The sequence below is a fragment of the Cricetulus griseus genome, chromosome 7 (genome assembly GCF_003668045.3).
Source record: "Cricetulus griseus strain 17A/GY chromosome 7, alternate assembly CriGri-PICRH-1.0, whole genome shotgun sequence".
In the NCBI taxonomy this organism is placed as follows: Eukaryota; Metazoa; Chordata; class Mammalia; order Rodentia; family Cricetidae; genus Cricetulus; species Cricetulus griseus.
In genome coordinates, this window is record NC_048600.1 from 71,801,669 (window position 1) to 71,820,986 (window position 19,318).

Below are 19,318 nucleotides of genomic sequence, written 5' to 3' on the forward strand. Positions count from 1 at the left end.
CTTCCACTAAGCCCATAACTCTAAACTCACAGGACATAGAATAAATCGCTCCTGAATGAACAATAAAAAAAAAATTTATGGGAGAACGTGCTTGGGGCCCTGCTGATCCTCAGGCAGACATGTCCTGCCTTTGCTGTTGTCCTGTCCTTTCTATTTGGGGGTGGATTGCATCTTTCCCAACATGGGACAACAGAGTTAAAGGTCTCTGGCCTTTCTTGGGATACATGCAGCTTACTCATGAGCCTTTGCAGCCCCAGAGTCCTTTACCCACACCAGCCTGCCTCAGCTTGTCTCCACAGCTTCAGAAGGGGAAACTCAAATCAGGGCACCCATTTCTTTGTGCTCCGTACACTCTTGCTATGTGTTACCCACATGCAAAGCCTGTTTTCAAATCTGGAGATCAAGTCTCCCCTCCCCCAGGAAGCTTCGTGTTCTGAGGCCACCTGGCTTCAGTGATTGGGAGCAAATTCTCTACTACTTCTAGGAATCTGCTCCCAAGCTACACATCCTATGCATTTAGTGACCTGCCTTACCCCACAGAGCCAGTAATGACAAGTCTTGTTCATGTCCAAGGAGCACCAGTTACTGGCAGCCATAGCCATACTGATACCAGGTCCCTCCAGAAGTTGGGCATGTGGTCAGGTCCCCACAGACTGTTGCTACAAGAGCCTCCACCCCCCTTGAGAGGCAAAGCTACAGAGTCTTTACTTTGTTCGTGTACTAACAACATGAGTCCCCATAGGAGCACAGCCGTCCCCTACTCCCCATCCCTACCTTACCACCAACTTGACTGGATTAAGAAACATCAAGCAAGGGGCCTGTGGCACAGACCTTTAATCCAAGCCCTCGGGAGGCAGAGGCAGGCAGGCCTCTGTGAGGGCTACTGAGAGAACACCTGTTTGTTGCTGTTGTTTTTTAAAGGAAAGAAACACTAAGGCAAAAATGAGGCACAGCTTCAGGCATTTCCAGAAAGGATTAACTGTGGAGGGCGGACATGGAATGCTCACCCTTAATGTGGGTGGCACTATCCCATGGCTAAGATCTCAGGCAAAATTAAAAGTGGGGGGAGGGGGCTCAGTAGTCAGGTTAAGGGTACTTGTCACACGGTTGGGGATTTGGCTCAGTGGTAGAGTGCTTGCCTAGCAAATGAAAGGCCCTGGGTTTAGTCCTTAGCCCTGAGAAAAGAAATTTAAAACGATCATCAGTTGCTGCTCTTGCAAAGGACCAGAGTTCCACTCCCAATACCCTCATGGCTGTGCTATAGTGAAGCCTTTGTAATTTTTAGTGCTTGTCCAGTTCAGGTGGTGCTGAGTGGCACAGATCTGGCAGGAATGGAAATGTGGGCATGCTCTGCCAAGTGCCTGGACATTTTAATGCCGGGGAAATTTGATTCATGTTGGTTTCTGAAACCTTTGATCGCCTGTGTATTACATCAAGCCTTGGCCATGGATTGGAAGAGACTTCACAGGATTCCTCTCTGGTTGTAATTCCTTTGTTCTGACATGTGAAGGTGGCACCGGGATCCATGGTCCTCCCAGAGGGAACCCTCCCCAACATTCCCCACTCCAGAACACAAGTGGCCATGGCTTAAGGAAGGACCTAGGACTGCATTCTATGTTCTCCTTATTATTCATGCCAGGAGCTTGGCTTCGGCCAGGAATTTATCTTTTTTAGGAGTTTGTTTTTGATTTTTAACTGGGGGGGGGGCGGGTACAGGGAAGATGGATTCATGGCATGTATTATAGTCCAAGTTCTGTAAAAGGAACAGAACTAATCAAATGAGTATATCCTTTTATATATAAAATGAATATATTCTATAGTCTGGGTAGCCCAACAGTGGCTATGTCCTAACAGAAAGGCCATGATTCCGGTTGTTCAGTCCATGAGGCCGGATGCCTCAGCTGTCCCATCTGGTGCTGGAGGCCAGAGGATTTCTAGAGAGCTACTGGTCTTCAGTGTCTCTTGGAATCCCAAAGAAGTCGGTTCTAACACCAGCAAAGGAATGCCTTCTCAGAACTTGCCATCCAGAGTGAAGGCAGGCAGGCAAAAAGCAAAAGCATCATCCTTTTTCCATGTCCTTTTGTGTGGGCTGTCACCAAAAAGTGCAGCCCAGACATAGGGTGGGTCTTCCCACCCCAAATGATCCAATAAAGGAAATCCCTCACAGTATGCCCAGGTGCTTGGGTTTTAGCTAATTCCAGGTGTGGGTAAATTAACGACAAAGATTAGCCATCCCAAGGCATTGTGAATTACCCAGTGTAGGTTCTGGGAACTGAACTCAGGATCTCTGGAAGAGCAGCAAGTGCTCTTAACCCTTGTGCCCTTATAGCTCCCAGGAATTGGTTTGTTGGTTTTTGTTTTTGTTTTGAGGTACCCCTTAGCACCACATAGGGCCAGGGTGCAATAGACCGGGGCTGAATGCTGTTGCAGTGGGGAGTTAGGAAACATACCCTCAGGAGCAAGCCAGGACACTGAAACACAGGACAAGTGCACGCACACACACACCTGTCCAGCCTCAGCCCCAGCTCACACCATCCTCCTTCCTGGGCATACTTGTCTGTCCTATGCCTTCTGACAGCCCTCATCCCCACCCCCTCCCCAGGTCAGGTAGCCAGACTTCTCAGGCTTTGAGAACACTGCTTTGGGGCTCCTGCCTGCTGTACTGTGCTCTTCCTGGGAGATTCTGGAGCCTGGATACCAAGCCACTCACTGTTGGAACCCTTGTGATTTGGTCCTTGGCCTTGAACTCCAGGCCAGGCACTTGCCTGCCTCTCCAGCTAAAGAGTGAGCAGTCACAGAGTGAGGGGCCAGGCTCAGCGGAAGGAGGCAGGCCTTAAAATTTTGCTGGCCACATGAGCTCTCACAAAATAAAGTAAAATAAAATAAAATAAAATAAAGTGTTTGCAAGGCAACAAATGTTGCTTGTCAAAGAAACTGCTCTCTATGTCCTGGCTTGATTTTAGCACAACTGTCTCTGCCGCCCTGACTGCCCCCTAGGAATAAGGTGGTTAGTTGCTGTGTTTAAATGAGGCAGCTAAACATCAAACACATCAGAGGAGTTCAGGCACAACTGTGGGCAGACTTCGACGGGGGGGGGGGGGGCTGGTGTATGAGAACTGCCTGCTAAGGACCCTTTTCTGTGCAATGCGTGTGTGTGTGTGTGTGTGTGTGTGTGTGTGTGTGTCCATGTTAACCCTCTGGTCTGCAGGAACTATTTGGTGAATTACTCTCCTTTGCTCTAGGCCACAAACTAATAGCTTTGAAGACCTTATGCTCCCTTCAAGGACCTAAAAACAGCCCCACAGAACTCCTTATTTGACCTTCAAAATAATTGTTAAATTCTGAGGTAGTGGCCAAAATTTAGGAGCCAAGGAAATTCTGGATCTTGTCTGGGTGGTGGTGGCACATGCCTTTAATCTCAACACCCGGGAGGTGAAGGCAGGTGGATTTCTGTGAGTTTGAGGCCAGCCTGGTCTACAGAGCAAGCTCCAGGACAGCCAGGAATACATACACAGAAACCTTATGAGGGGTGGGGGGATCCAGGTCTTTGGCTCTCCCCTTCTCATTGCTGAGCCTACATCCCCAGGGAATCCCCAGGGAATCCCCCAGGGTTTCCAGTCTAGCCATGTCCATTCATGCTCAAGCTGACCAGCTCCAGAGACACAAGGCCTGTATGTAGTCCACTCTCAAGTCCTCCAGCCCAGGTATTACAGTGCATTGCTAAGAGCTGGTCAGAATTTACCAAGCCTGCCATTTGGTAGCACGAGGTCCAGGATGTTCCTGGATGCCTTTTTTTTTTTTTTTGGTAGGGGGATAGGCTGGGGAAAGCCACTGGGCTAGAGGGACAAACTTTAGATCTTCTGCTGTGTTTGATGGAAGAGGAAAGTGAAGAGCAGCCACGTGCAGCTCCCACCACATCTTCATCATTACTGAGTGTTACACTGACCATGACCACCAAGATTGCAACATTCTGCATCAGAAGGTACCTTTGTAACTGAGGAGCTGCTTGAGGCTTCAAGACCTGTGCCGTTCTTCCTGGCTTGCAGACAGCCGTAGTTTAATAACCATTAAATCTGGCTTGCAGACAGTTATTATTTAGTAATTATCAATGGGTGCTCGTCCTGTCAGTCACTGGCTTCCTGCTTGGCGAATGAGGAACCAGAGACCTAAGTACCTTGGCAGAGCTGGTCTGTGAAAAAGGTAGGCATTGAGCTGGGATGTGACTCAGTTGGTAGTGTCTGCCTAGTGTGCAAGAAGCCCCAGTTCCGTCCCCAGCATGGTGGCATATGCCCATAATCCCAGCCCTTGAAAGATGGAGGCAGGAGGATCTGAAGTTCAAGGTCATCCTTGGATATGTAGGGAGTTTGAGACCAGCCCCAGTTACATGAAGGGGGGGGAGGAGGGGTAGGCAGGGAACTACCTGAGTCTTTCTAATTCAGGAACTGTGCTCACTCCCATTCCCTCATGTGCTAAGGGAGCTGTCAGTCCTGTCAGTCGCCATGGTGTCCTTCTCTTTAGGGAATGGGACAGGAGTTACCGTCCATTTTAACCAGCAGGGCTGTAGGCGACAGTGGGGTCACATAGCTAGTCTTCACCCCCATTTCTCATTCTTGGTTCATTCTCAGGACATCTCCCCCACAGATTGTGGTGGAGCTCCCCACGCTATTCTTCCCTGCGAGTGTGGTTCCTCCACCCCATCACCAACCTTCAGAGTTCTGGGCTAGTTTCTGTGCGTTCTGCCCAAGCATGTTTGAGCCTTCCCACAAGAGCCTGATTAATCAACTCGGAGTTGAAGGTTACCAAGAAAAATATGCCAGAGTGTGACAGGCCATTAGTATTTGTGTTGTAGGGAAACCAGTAATCATCTTAATTGGTGCCCGCTCTGGAGCAGAGCAGGGGGGGCTCTCTCTCTCGAGCGCCGTCTCCTCCTTCCTATACCCTTAGCACCAGGAAAATGCAGCTTCGCAACTTCCACTCGTCACAGTGGCCTCATTTCACTGCACGGTCATCTGAACTGGCTTAGAGGAGTAGGGCAAGAATATGGGCCAGCATGAGGTCACTGGAGCAAGGCTGCCTATGTCCCTGGATTTGTCAGACCTCTGGCTTTGGTAGTGACCAGGCATGCCTTCCAAGGCACAGGTGGTCCTAAGGCCCCGGGATAAGTGAAGCCTGCCTTTGGGGACCTTCCGAATGAGTGGTTTCCACCCAAACCCAGCTGGACTCTGAGCTTGCCCTCCCCTTCTCTTTCATTCTTTCTTTCTCCCATTTTGATTCCTCCATCCCTCCCTTCCTTCCCTCCTTCCTTCCTTTCTTCCTTCCTTTCTTCTCCTCTATTCCTCCCTACCTCCTCCTTTCCTTCCTTCTTTCTCTTGCCTCTATCCCTCTCCCCATACTCTGCGCTGTCCATGTCTATTCTCATATATGAGTGGGCCCTTCTCTTTGAGAGGGGCCCTACTTTTGTTTATCATTCCAAAACTAAGATTAGTGTGTATTCGTCATCTACAGAATCTACTGCTCAATTCTAGCCTAGAGAAATAGTCGTGTGTAACCAGTGAGTGTGTCTACAGATGGCCACCATGACATACTTGCCATACTTTTAGTCATACTGTGTTAGAAACAGGAGGTGAGTGCAGTATAGGTCCGGTGTAGAATGCAGCTGTTTGAAAGCACTGCTGTGGAAGCCAGGTGTGGTGCTTACTTGAGACCCCAGTACTCTGGGATATGGGGGCAGGGGAATCAGGGAGTTCAGAGACAGCCGTGGCTACAATAGTGAACTTGAGACCAGCTGGCGTGAGTGGGTCTGTGTCCGAACTACATCAGCAGAGTTCTGCCACATTGAGTGAAAAAAAACAAAACAAAACAAAACAAAAAACAGGTTGCTCCACAAACACACTTCGGGGAGGGGGGCGAACAAACACAGAGAAAGGCAAGAAATGGTGTGCTCCAGGCTGCCAACAGTGGTGACCCATGAAATGGGTAGAGCAAACAATCTGGTCGTGGCCAGAAGAAACCTTATCTCTTGTAGTTGGATTCTCTGTTGCTGTGCTAGGACACTGTGACCAGAAGCAACCTGAGGGAAGGCAAGGCAGCAACCTGGCAGCAGAGACCATGAAGGAATGCTGTTTATGGGCTTGCTTCCCCCTGGCTTCCTCGGCTACTTTTTATTCAGCCAGGCCCATCTGCCCAGGAGCAGCACCATCACAGCGGGCTGGACTTTCCTACATCAATAGCAATTAAACACCAAAAGCCACCTTGATGGAAGAGACAGTTCCTAGGTGGAGGTTCCTTCTTCCCAGGTATGTCTAGGTTTTTTTTTTTTTTCTCACAGAAACTATGACATTTTCATCTGTAATGTTTTATTTATTCACAGAGCTTATTTCTCATTTACTTGGCAAGTGGTATTCTTTGAGAAAACAAGGTCATCGATCTAGTCACGTACTTCCTACAAGGCTTTATTGTGGCCCATCTCCTACAAGGTCACTGTGTCATAATCCTGCCTACACTGAATTCTTGCTTCCCAGCAAAGAGCACATTTGGTACTTGTACACCCTTAGGAACTGTACCCTTTCCATCTAAAGCAATTATGAACAACTTACTCAGTGCATGTTAATGAGATGATCATTAGCGAAGGTCGTTGGTTTCAAGTTCCTTGGGTCTGTAGAGGCTCTAGGGCCCTGTGCCTTTGTGAGTGTTCTCTCTCTCCCAGAATGTCCAGCCTTATGAATTCCACTGCAGCCAGCTCGGGTAGTCTCTCCTATTGTGGACTTGCTCTACACTGAACCCATTCCTCAAGGGTGTCTGCTAATCTTTGCACACACATCCACAACTTAAGGATTCCCAGAGGTTAGAAACACAAGCTCTGGACTCAGACTGATCACTGAGTCTGTTGCCACTTAGTCTTTGTATTCCTGTATCCAGCTTGGGATGCAGGAGAGGATCCTGGAGGTTGCTTGGTGCTGTGTCTAAAGACGGCGGTCGCTGTATGTAGTGTCCTATTGTCTGTGGAGCAGGAATGCCTTTCTCTCTAGATGTAGGTCTGAACTTGTCATCCAGCTCCCCATCCGTTCATGCCACCCCTGACCAGTCCTGGAGGCTCAGCTGCCCGTATCTGTGCTATCTCTCAAGTGCAGAATGAGGAAAGCTGACCTGGCTGCACAGATTTTCTCTTCACCTTAGGGACATAAAAGGCCAAGCAAACTCTAAAGAACTAAAGGAAGCCACTTGGATAGTGGGTTTTAAAAGTGGCATTTAATTTGTCTTGTATGTCCTATTTTCCAAACATAAATGTGCTTTTCTGGTACCATGTTTTTATATGCTCCCTGGGGGGGGGGGGAACAGGTCACCCTCAGGAAATGAGGTCCCAGTGATTGGGCAGTGAAGCAAGGTAACAAGCCCAGGAAGGTTAACACTGCGGAGCTCTGGGTCACTACTGTGGCCTGAGCTCACACCCCTTGCCTCTCCTGATGCTGGCTTCCTGACTGATGACTACCTGGGTCCCTAGATGGTCAAAACAGGACTGGTTGCTTTTTGCCACAGCACACACAGGCCTACAACCCTCCTTATTTGGATCTGAACTTATGATGCTAAGGCTACGTTCAGTATCTTCTGGTCTCTACCTGAGATGGGAGCATTGACTGTCGGGGAACGGTGTGGTTATCTGCACGTTCATGATTAAGCATGAAACAGATGGGAATCCTCAGGCATCAAGCAGCTGGTGCTCAGCTGGAGGCCTGGGACATCCTGCCCGTTGCTGCTCTGGGTTCTGAAGACAGAACTCTAGCCTGCATCACCTCGAACACAGCTCCTCATACCGTAGCATCCTCCCCCACTCCTCCGAGCAGCACTGATGTGTGTTTTCTGGCCTTTGATGAATGAAAACAAACCTAGCAAAGTACAAATTGATCACAGCTGGGGCAGAGAGAAAAATTACAGGGGTAGATAAATAGGGTGGCGTTTATAAAAAGGAAAGCACTGTCTATGCTGATTATGGGGTGCCTCTCGGAAGGAGTCAAGCTCCAGCTGGGTTTCCCCCATTCCTGGAGCATTGCATGGTGGAACAGTAAAATCACACGGTGCCAGGACTGGAGAGAGTTTTCAAGGTCATGAAGTCTAACCATGAATCCAACATCTGAGGTTGGGTCAGTCAGTTCCACCTCCCATTGGATTGACAGTGGAAGAAGATAATGGTGGAAGCTCTTGTGTGAACTTTTTCCTTGGTGCTAGTCCCCTGCGGTGGTTTTTCTGGCTCCAGGCAGACAGGCAGATGCCTGAACCAGAGAGCACAGATGCTGACACCGGGCAAATTCTCTACCTCTCCCTACCTCATCTCCCTGTCATAGAGCAGACTTGGATATGATGGGCCAAGACCACACATCACTCCTCTGTTAAATACAGAGTGGCATTTACATGGGAACTTCCTGAGTGGCCAGCTCCTTGATACTTGCCATCTTTTGGACACCCCAAGAGAGTGTCCAAATGGCAGCTTCCCCCAGTGTGCTTTCTGTCTTCCCTCTGGTGGCAGGCGAGTTTTCAAGGCGCTCATGGCGTTTGGGGATCCAAAACTGTAAAAGCAGAAAGTGACAAAGTAGATCAAATCAGCATTGTTCACCAGATGTCTCAGCAACTTCCATACACTAGGTGCCACCAGGGAAATGAATTGCCCCGTGCCCTGTGCCCTGCCCCCTAGAAACCAGTGTCAGACAGGAGCCCCCAGCAGCCCCCAGGGACAGTGAGTAAGCATCATCTCTGGACACTGCTGTGGGAAGCTCTTGAGGCATGGCTATGACTCCCTAGGACAGAGACACAAAATAGGATGTTCAGAGCCGAATCAGCAGCATGGAACATGAGACTGGGGGAGGCAGGTCTAGGGAGATGAGAATATCGAGACCCGACACTGTCGAGAGACCTGGATTGTCACCACATGAACTGTGGTAGCAGAATGAGAGGTCTGAAGACTCCTGTCTATCAGATTAATTCTTAGGTAGAAACTTCTAGAAGGAGCCAAAAATCTCAAAAGTTCCTGCCCTTAGTATTCCTGCCCTAGTCCAAATACCCAGTGTTGGTTTGGAGTGGTGGTGGTGGTGTTGATAGTGTGGTGTGGTATGGTGTTTGTGCGTGCATGCGTGCCTTTGTGTGTGTGTGTGTGTGTGTGTGTGTGTGTTTAGTGCATGTTTATATGTCTGTATGCATATGTGCTTGGGGTATGCAAACACATGTATGCACCTGCACATGGAGGGCAGAGGTCAATTCTAGGTGTCTTCCTCTATTATTCTCCACCTTGTTCTTGAAGACAGAGTCTCTCCCTAAACCTGGAGCTCACCAATTTGCCTAGACTGCCTGGCCAGGGAACTCAGGGGATCCTCCTTGTCTCTACCCACTCCCCAGCTCTGGGATTCTAGATACACACCACCATGGTCAGCTTTTAACTTGAGTGCTGGCGATCCAAACTCAAGCCCTCAAACTTGCTTGACAAGCACCTTGTTGACTAAGCCTCATTCCTAGCATTTTTTTCTAATTATTTTTTAACTGGTGTGTGGGGGGGTGCACATATTCCACAGCATGCATGTGGGGTTCAGAGGACAACTTGCAGAAGTCACTTCTTCCACCATGTGGGTACCAGAGATGGAACTTGGGTTGTCAGGCTTGGCAGCAAGCACCTTTACCCTCTCAGCCATCTTGCCTGCCCTTTTCTTTCTTGATGAGGAGCTGATGGGCGGAAGAGAGGTGCTTAGAAATCTCTTGCATGTACTTGGCTTTTTCTTTCTATGAACTGTGCAGGAAATCCCCCAGGAGGCACGTTTGCCCTTTAGCAAATGACAAGCTGACAGGCCAGTGCGTTGCTGGGATGGAAATTTTCCTTTTCATTTCTTGATAACACTGTGAGTGATTGGCATGGAAGCCTGCATCCCACATGAAACATGTGTTACTCCTAGACATCTGTCAAGTGACATGATTTAAAAACAGCCACCGAGAGCCCAGGACTAGAACCACCCAGGAGCCTGATTCCCTGGATAGGCCACAGCTGGGGAAGGCCGCAGCTGATTGGTGGGGAGTCACTTTTGGAAAAGAGGGCATAATTAACTCCATCAAGGTGGCTTTCTGAGTATTTTTATTCGTTGTCTGACTATTAAACAGATTTATGCCCCTGCCCACCTGCTGAAAAAAGACCAAGGCATTTAGCTGAAATTAAAAATGCAGGCAAGGCTGTCTGTCTAGGTAATAGAAATTCTCTCAATAGGTGACTCATCTTGCATGGACTAGGGACAAGCAGTTCATTTGTGTGATGAAGTGCTTTCCAGCCCTGGGAGCTGGCTGGAGGATGCCTCTGCTTGAGGGAGAGCATAATCCCTCTTAAATCCATTCTTAAAACCACCAAAGGCATGTTCAGACCAGAGACCTGTACATATGAGGAGTGGGGTCATTTGTAATGTGATGGCAACCAAAACATTTCGGGAAGTTATACAGGTGTCCAGCCATGCGATCTCAGGCCATTATAAAGTTTAGGTTAACCTATGCCATGGACCAGCAGGCACCTCACTGAAGGAGGGGTGCTTTTGAATTCCTGAGGCACTGTTGTACTAGTTACCCCTTTTGTACTGTGACCAAGTACCTGACAAAAGCAACTAGAAAGAAAGGGCTTATTTTAGCTCGTGGTTTGGGGTACAGTCTGTCATGGTAGAGAAACCCTAGAGGCAGAAGCTAGAGGCGACTGCCTACGTTGTGTTCACTGTCAAGAGCAGGGAGCGATGCTGGTGCTCAACTCACTTGGTCCTTTTTATTCAGTCCAGGAACCCAGGCATGGTTGGTGCCACACACATTTAGGGTGGATTCTCCCACCTCAGTTAACCTAACCTAGAAGTGCCCTCACAGACTGGCCTAAAGTTTGTCTCCTGGGCAGTTGTCGATCCTGCCAAGTTGGCAGTCCCAACCATCACAACTGCTCATAAACTCAGCCAGTGCTAGCCCACCAAGTCTATTCCCACAGGTACCAGCTATGGTTAGCTTTCTTGGAGTGGGGTCTTCCAAGATCCTTAGGATGAGGTAGAACTCAGTAGGTTCATGTTGGAGTCAGCTGTCCCCATGTCCACTGGCTTCTGCTCAAGGACTCACTCTGTGTTAACCCTACAATCTAAGACTATTCAATGAACCCAGTGGCTCTCAGATCCTAAAAGGTCACATGTGCCCAGAAGCATCATGGAGGACTTAGGGCTGGACTGAGCCCTTGATGGAAGAGGCCACAGAGAGGCTTGTCATTGCTGGTTCCAAGGCAATCAACAACAACCTCTGGATACCCCCCTCCACCACCCTACCACAAGGGCTGTCTGTGGTGTCGCTGACCCGCTCCTTTCTCCCCTCATCTCTGAGTTTCCCTCCAGAAACAACCAGTACAATTTCACTCCGACTTCTCTTCCTATTTCTTTACTCCCATTGCCACCTGCCATCCAAAACGCCTTCCATACCCAGGTAAGGTTCTTGCTGAGGAGGCTCAACAAGATACAGCCTCCATCTTGTATCTTCCTCCTTGACTCATCCAAGAATCTGTGTATTTCAGGGACACAATGTGTGCATTGACTTTGACTCCACCAGAGGTTGTGTGTGTGTGTGTGTGTGTGTGTGTGTGTGTGTGTGTGTGTGTGTGTGTTTCTAATGCAAGGGCTGGGAGCATGGCTCAGTTGGCAAAGTGTTTGTCATGCAAGCATGAGAACCTGAATTCAATCCCCAGAACCCATGGGAAAAACAAAAACAAAAAAACAAAAAAAAAAAACAGACATGGTGGCAGACCCCTGCAATCCCAGCACTGGGGAAGCAGAGATAGGCAGGACACTGGGGTTCACAAACCCATGGGAAACAAGGTAGATGACTCCTCAGGAGCAACACCTGCATAGGTGTGTGTGCACAACATATGGACAGATACACACACACACACACACACACACACACACACCCCATTCACTGATTAAAATATATGTCGGACTTTGACAGTTACAAAGACAGAGATTCCTCTGTGTCCTTGGGAGCTGGGCTCTCGGAGCCCAATGGATACCAAAATCTGCAGATGCTCAAGTCCCTGATGAAAGATGGTGTAGCAGTTGCATAGAACCTGCACATGCCCCTCCATCTCCAGTAAAACATCTCTGCATTATTGGAAGCTAGAGAGATGGCTCAGTGGGTAAAGCTACCTGCTGCCAAGTCTAATAACCAGAGTTTAATCCCCAGGACTTACATGGTTGAAGGAGAAAACTGTCTCCTGCAAGTTGTTCTCTGACCTGCACATGTATGCCATAGCCTATACACACATACAAGAATATACATGCACATGTGCACACATACACACACATAAATGTAAATTTTTAATTACCCCTACATGGGTTATCATACACAGTACAGTGGATACTGTGTGAGTAGTTATTGAGCCTCATTGAAATGTTACCCTGTGTTAGGCTTTATCCTTGTCCAGAGGATCATTAAAGAAAAACAAGTCTGTGACATGATCAGTACAGGTGCAATTGATTTTTCTAGTATTTTCCACGCACAGTTGAAGAAGATTATATCACCCATGGATTCAGAGTCCTGGCTATACAATGCTTGGCCTCATCTTCCTCCTGCTTTCAACCCAAACATTTACACACGGAAACTCTTTATTTTGTTATTTCTTTGTAATATCACAGTTGTGGCATTATATGGAAATTTCTGAAAAGTGGTCATCTTAAGCCGATTATGTGATTTATAAATTTTCAGACTTTTAAAAGGCAGCATGTGAGCCAGCTGTTACATAGAGAGACATGAAGCCATAATTAAAAGGGGTCCAGCCAGATGTTCTGTGGCCTATGACAAAGAGCTTCTGCCTGCTTCCCACAGATCTGTGGTGGTCTTGATGTTTTCAGCCTCCAAGACAAAAGGCATGCGGATGTAAAACATTCCCCCTGCGTGCGTGCTCTCCCAGCAGCCTCTGTGGTGAAAGGAAAGATCTATCATGCCCTCTGGAGTCTTTGGAGAAGGAAGGGGCCATTGGCATTTGGGAGACCTCGCTCCAGTCAGTAGGAAGTATTTAAAGGGATGACCTGCAGAGGTGAACAGGTGGGGACAGCCCTATCTAAATATGACAGTGGACACCTGCTTGTTCTCGGAAGCTTGGTCATCACAGCAATTAGGGGTCTTGCAAGAAGCACCTGCCCCAGGTACGGAGCTGGGCCGGAAGACTGCTCTCTCAGGATCAAGTGTCTTTTATCACTGACAATTCTGCAATGTGCCTCAGGCTGAAGTTCTCTAGAGAATAGGAATGGACCCATTTCAAGATCAGGGAAGCAGTCTGCAGGTCTTCAGGCCCAACCCCAGTTAATGGAACAGGAATGCAGAAGAGAGAGTGGAGAAAAAGTACATACCAGTGTGACAATTTTGAATGTCATTTCAATGTCTGTGTGTGCACACACATGTATCTGCATGTGCAAGCTTGTTAGGGGTCATGTGTGTACTGATACATGTGCATCTGGAGACCAGAGACCAGCCTTGGGTGTCATTCCTCAGACACTAACCACCTTGTGTTTTGGGACAGGGTCTCTTGCTGGCCTGGAGCTCACCGATGAGGCTAAGCTGATCAGTCAGAAAGCTTCAGGGATCCACCTGTCTCTACCCCCAGCTCTGGTATTCCAAGCACTGGCTACCACATCCAGCTTTCTTGACTGGATCCTGGGCATTGAACTCAGGTCCTTGTGCTTTCAGGGTATGCACTTTACAGAAAGACATCTCCTAGCCCTCCTTCCCCAAGGGCTCTCTCGATTCATCTCAACAGAGTTCTTCAGAGACGCTTTTGCTAGGCCACAGCTGGCTCCCCATTTTCAGCCATGCAAGCAAGGGCTGGGTTTACAATGTCACAGATCCTGAGTGCCATTACACTTAGACTTTTATGGGCAGGTGTGGGCCTCTGGTCAATGCCCAGAGGTTTGGGATTGGGCAGCTGGAAAGTGATACCCATCAGGCAGGGTGAATGGAGCAACTGAGGGATGGAGAAACAGTTCAGTCACATGGTTAATGATGCCTGACACCTGCCTGATTCCTGGCCATCAACTCCAGCTGGCCGAATGCAGCTTCGTGCAGAACTTTGCTGATCCTTGGATTCCCCATATGGGGAAAAGAGGGTCATCAGTGACACCTTCTAGAGTCTTGGGAATGAAATGACCCAAATATATAGCAGCATATCACACAGGGCTTTTGGCACACAGAAAGCATGTGGTGACCATAAAGGTCAGGGCCCATGGCCAGGCAGTGGTGGCACACCGCTCTAATCCCAGCACTCAGGAGGCAGAGGCAGGCAGATCTCTTCATAGAGATCTTCAAGGCCAGCCTGGTCTCCAGAGCAAGTTCCAGGACAGCCAAGACTATGCAGAGAAACCCTGTCTTGAAAAACAAACAAACAAAGGTGAGGGTCCACACCAGAAAAGTCCGGCAGAGCCAGGACATCACGAGACCCAGAACACCCACAAGTACACAAAAGGCAGCACACTGTGGTGCCTCCAGGTGTCTTGAGGACCAGCTAGAGGGGTGCTTGTTTTCTGTCTCTGCGTCCAGCCAACGCAAGGGACACCGAGCCTGCTTGGAGGCAACAGGCACTTAGCTTGTTGATTGTGTTAGCATGTTGACTGGACTGGGAAGTTTCTCGAGGTTTTATGGACAGTCCCCCAGTGGCATTGACTGGAAGCCAGAAGCCACAGAGAATTCAGCAGTGACATGCAGGCGCCTGGCTTGATGCTGGACACCTGATGAACAGAGAATCCACACAGCCTGGTTTAGAGAGCTGAGCTGAAGAGTGTGGAGATGAGTTCCAGCCACCAGCTGACGCTGGCACCCACTCTGATCACAGAGGTAGAAAAAGGCTTCTAGGGCTGGGGATGGGCTCAGCTGGTAGGGTGTTTGCCACTGTAGCCAGTCAGCGAGCTCCAGATTTGGTGAAAGACTTTATGTCAAAAATAAAGTGGATGTGTCATGTTAGGGGGTACAATTCAAATCAGCAGCCCTTCTGAGCTCAGCTTCCTGAGAGATCCATCTGGAGAATCCAACAGCAAGAGGCTAGCAAGATGGCTGGCTTAGCATGTAAAAGTGCCTGCCACGGCACCTGACAAACTGTGATCACTACAACCCACGTGATGGAAGGAGAGAACCTTCCACCCTCCAAATTGAGAGAGAGAGGTGGCCTCAAGTCCCCTGAACTCAGCCTCACCAGCTGAGAAACTCGGGGTGAGACCTTTCTCCCCACAGGCTCAGTTTCCTCTCCTCTGACCTCCTCCTCACACAGGACCAATGGCATCCGCCCAGTCCCCCCAATGTGGGTCTTGAAGGGGGGTGCAAGGAGACAATTCAGCCTCTCCTAGAGTGATGCAGAGTCCAGGGTCCCATGATCACCCTGCAAGCATTCTTGGGAGGGGATGGAGACTGATACTGAAAGTCAAATGCCCTTCTTCATGAATTCCCTAGCCTTTCCACACAATACAGACTCCATAAGCGTCAGGACCTTAGGCAAGACAGGGAGGAAATAAACGTGACCACATCCCTCACTGGCTAGCACTGTATGCTCAGTCCTCCCACACAGTAGGAGGCTATGGAGATGGTTCTCTGTACATCCCAAGCGTGAACACACACAGCGAGCCTCAGGCAGAGGGACAGATGTGGGCAGTGGAAAGCGTTTTTTGACACTGGAAGGAATCCTGTGTCCTGACCTGGGAGATGACCCTGCCTTGTTTACCTACTGTGTGAATCTGGTAAAGTCTCTAACTCTCGAGCCCTCCTCAATCCTTAATAAAAAGGGGTAGAACTGAGTGATGGGGTGTGTGTATAGGGTGTGTGTGAGAGGTGAAATCAGTTTATGGACACGGTGTCCTAATTTGTAACTGTCTGTATCTTCTATAAACAGGAACACTCGATACTCTTGTGTTGTGGATGGCTGAGGTAATGCATGTAAAGTGGGGAGACCTGTGTGTGAGTCAGGCTCAGCAGGTGTCCCCTGTAATTGTCACCATGGTGACCATCATCGTCCTCATTTGCAGTTCCTTTTAGCTCCAAATCCTGTGACCTTCTGAGCTGTCTCCTGTGCAAGGAGACTGGTAAAAATAAGGCGGCCCTGCTTTGAGTAAACACACCTTCTCATAAGGACAGGAGGCCAGTAATTGCCCCTAAATAATCGCTCCAACTTTACCACAAGCTGTCGAAAGGCCCTAATTGGCCAATCAGTAACAACTGCTGCCGGCTGCATTAGGGTGATTTAGCGATGGGGCTCTGTGCATATGAGGACCTCAGTGATTACACAGTGGAGGTGATATTTCTCCCTCCATGGGAGCACTGGTGTGTGGTGCCCCATAATCTCACTCACGAGTTAACGACCCACTGGTTGAACGCAGCCCAGAAGCAGCACTGAGCAGAGACTTGTGGGTTTCCTCTTTCCTAGGAGAGACTGTTCCTGCAGAAACACCTGCAAGCCCACCAGAGCTTGGCCACACCTCTTTGCTGTGCTCACTCACTGAGTGCAAACCGGACCAGGAGTACATAGTGGGGAAATCTCTCCCCAGTATATTTTTCAATTGCTCCACCTTCGTGACACCAAGCAACACTACCTGCCGCACCCTTCATCCTGAAGAGGTTTCTGAAGTCTTAAGTCTCTGTGGCCCACAACCCCCACCTAAGAGCAGTTGTAAATGGTACCTGGGGTGACCTTCATGGTTCCACAGGATCCCAGCAGGGGGATGTGCCTCTTACCAGTGCCCTGCTTCTCATTCCTCCCGTACATCAAGTGGAGGGCCTCTGCTAGCTTCCCAGATCACCTGTTCTGACAGACCTGACCTCCAGTTCACCACTGGGGAGGGCAAAACTAAAACAAAAGCTAGGCTTGATTCTATTTTTATTTGTCACTGTGTTTTGTTTATTCACGGTTAATTGTAAATGGTACCAATCATACATTTATGGGTTAATGTAAAGTTATCTTTAAAAACAAGTATGGGAACTGTGGAGATGGCTCAGTGGGTAAGAGTGTTTACTGTGCAAGATTGAGGACTTGAGTTCAAATCCCCAGGACTCCTGTAAAAAGCCAAGCATGGCTGTGTATGTTTGTAACCCCAGCCTTGGGGGATGCAGGCAGGTGGATCCTTATACCCATAATGTTCAGTATGTGTGTGTATGCATACGTATGAGGCACAAGTGTGCCATGTGTGAAAGTCAGAGGACAACTTGTGGGAATCTATTCTTTCCTTCCACCACATGGTCCCAGGAATAGAACTCAGGTTGCCAAGCTTTGTGGCAATCACCTTTACCCACTGAGTCATCTCTGTGGCTCTCATGCTTTCTTAATTACTACAACTGTATAGAAAACTCAGTCGATGAAGAGATCAAGAAACATGAGTCTTCCAACATTTTCTTTTCTAAAAGACCTCCACTATTCTAGATCCTTCATGGCCATGTAAATTTTAAGAGCAGTTTGTTGGCTATCACCTCTGCAAAGAAGGCACTGTGATTTTAGCAGCTTTAAGTCTGTGTCACTAGGAACCATTGCTGTCTTCACCCCTGGTGCCCAAGCAAGGGATGTCTTCCCATCTGTCTTGGTGTTTTGAATTTTCCAGCTATGTTTTATATTATATTTTGTTTTGTTTTCCAAGACAGGGTTTCTCTGTGTAGCATCTCTGGATGTCCTGAAACTCACTGTAGACCAGGCTAGCCTCAAACACAAAGATCTACCTGCCTCTGCCTCCCAAGTGCTAGGGTCAAAGGTGTGCACCTCCACACATGGCTAATGATTTGTATTTCTGAGGCTGTGTACTTGCTCTTACTGACATGTGAATGGTATTTTTTTTGATCATTTTTAACCTGTATTTGCCAGCTGATACACACACATCCTATGGACTTTTAAATACTGAGTTGTATCCCGAATTTAGCCCATGTGTTCCAGTTTCTCTGGGAATGTATGAGTTTTCTGTGTGGAGGCTAGTGTCATCTTCAGTTACAGACAACACTGTTATCTTTTTAACCAGGTCCTTATGCTTTTAGATTGTTTGTAACCAGATGCACTGTCTGGGAAATCTGTTCTAAGGAATGAGGGTGGTGAACACACAGCTTTCCTGACTCAAGGACATCAGCTATCACTGACTGTGGTGTAAGCTACAGGGTTTTTTCATTTTTGTTTTTGAACTTTTTTCTAAGCCATCCTAGATTTTCATTAAATCCCAAGCCCTGATGGACATCAAGAGAGACCAACAGGAAGGCTGGACTTATTTATTTTTATTTTATAAATATGAATGTTTGTCTAATGTTATGTATATGCACTATGTGCATGCAGTGCCCTTGGAGGTCAGAAGGGGGCACTGGTTCCCGTGATACAAGTTTGAGCCTCTTTGTGGGGGCAGTTGGTCACTGATCTGGGTCTTCGGTAAGAGCAGCTAATGTTCTTAACCACCAAGCCATCTCTTCAAACCTTTTTTATTACATTCTTTAAAATATTATCTTGTGTCTACAGCCATGCCACCTTGAACTCACCTAGTTGCGTCTGATCTTGGAAGTTAATCACGGTCAGGCATGGTTAGTAGTTGGATGGCAGAATGCCTGGGAATATGAAGTGCTTTAAAAAGAATTTATTTTATGTGTGCAGGGGGGAGGGGAATGGCAGCACACATATGCCATAGGGCAAGTGTGGCTATCAGAGGACAACTTGAGGGAGTGAGTTTCCTTCCATCGCGTGTGTCCCAACGACTGAACTCAGGTCATCAGGCTTGGTGGCAAGCAGCTTTACCAATAAGTCATCTTACTGGCCTGAAAGAAAATCTCCAATACTTATTCAGGACAACTTTTCCAGGCATAGGACAAAAATCCAGCCCATGGTAGAGTAAACAAACAAGAAAAGAACAAGAAAAGCTGTCATGTATAGGACAGTCTGTTTGCTTCGTGTTTGGGGAGTGGTGAATAGAAATGTCATCAACACAGTGTGTCTCTGTGCTTGTGCTGCCACCAGCATCCAGGGTGGCTCCTTCCCCTATTTAATCCTCTCTGGAAACTCCCTCACAGACACACCCAAAGCTGAGTCTCTTAGGTGATGCTAAATCTAACCAGCACACCCTCTGTCCTGTTTACAGGCTGCCCACAGCCTTGGTAGCTCCCTGGACCCTTTTTCCTCACCTTGTTTCCACCCAGGGCTTAAGCTAAAGCACCTTCGAAGGTTGCATGGCCATCCCTGAGCCAATCACAAGGGATGGAGTGCCATGAATGGCGAGGCCTGAGCCACATGCCCCTCCCACTTACTCCACGGGAGGGCAGTCAGCCTACCCAAGTTGGACATAAGAGGAAGGTC

At 48.3% G+C, this 19,318-nt stretch overlaps 1 protein-coding gene across 3 annotated transcripts in view; it reads left to right on the plus strand.

Moving 5' to 3' along the window:
- Galnt10 (polypeptide N-acetylgalactosaminyltransferase 10) overlaps nt 1–19,318 on the plus strand; it is a 141,752-nt gene that overhangs the window by 98,094 nt on the left and 24,340 nt on the right. The window lies entirely within an intron of this gene.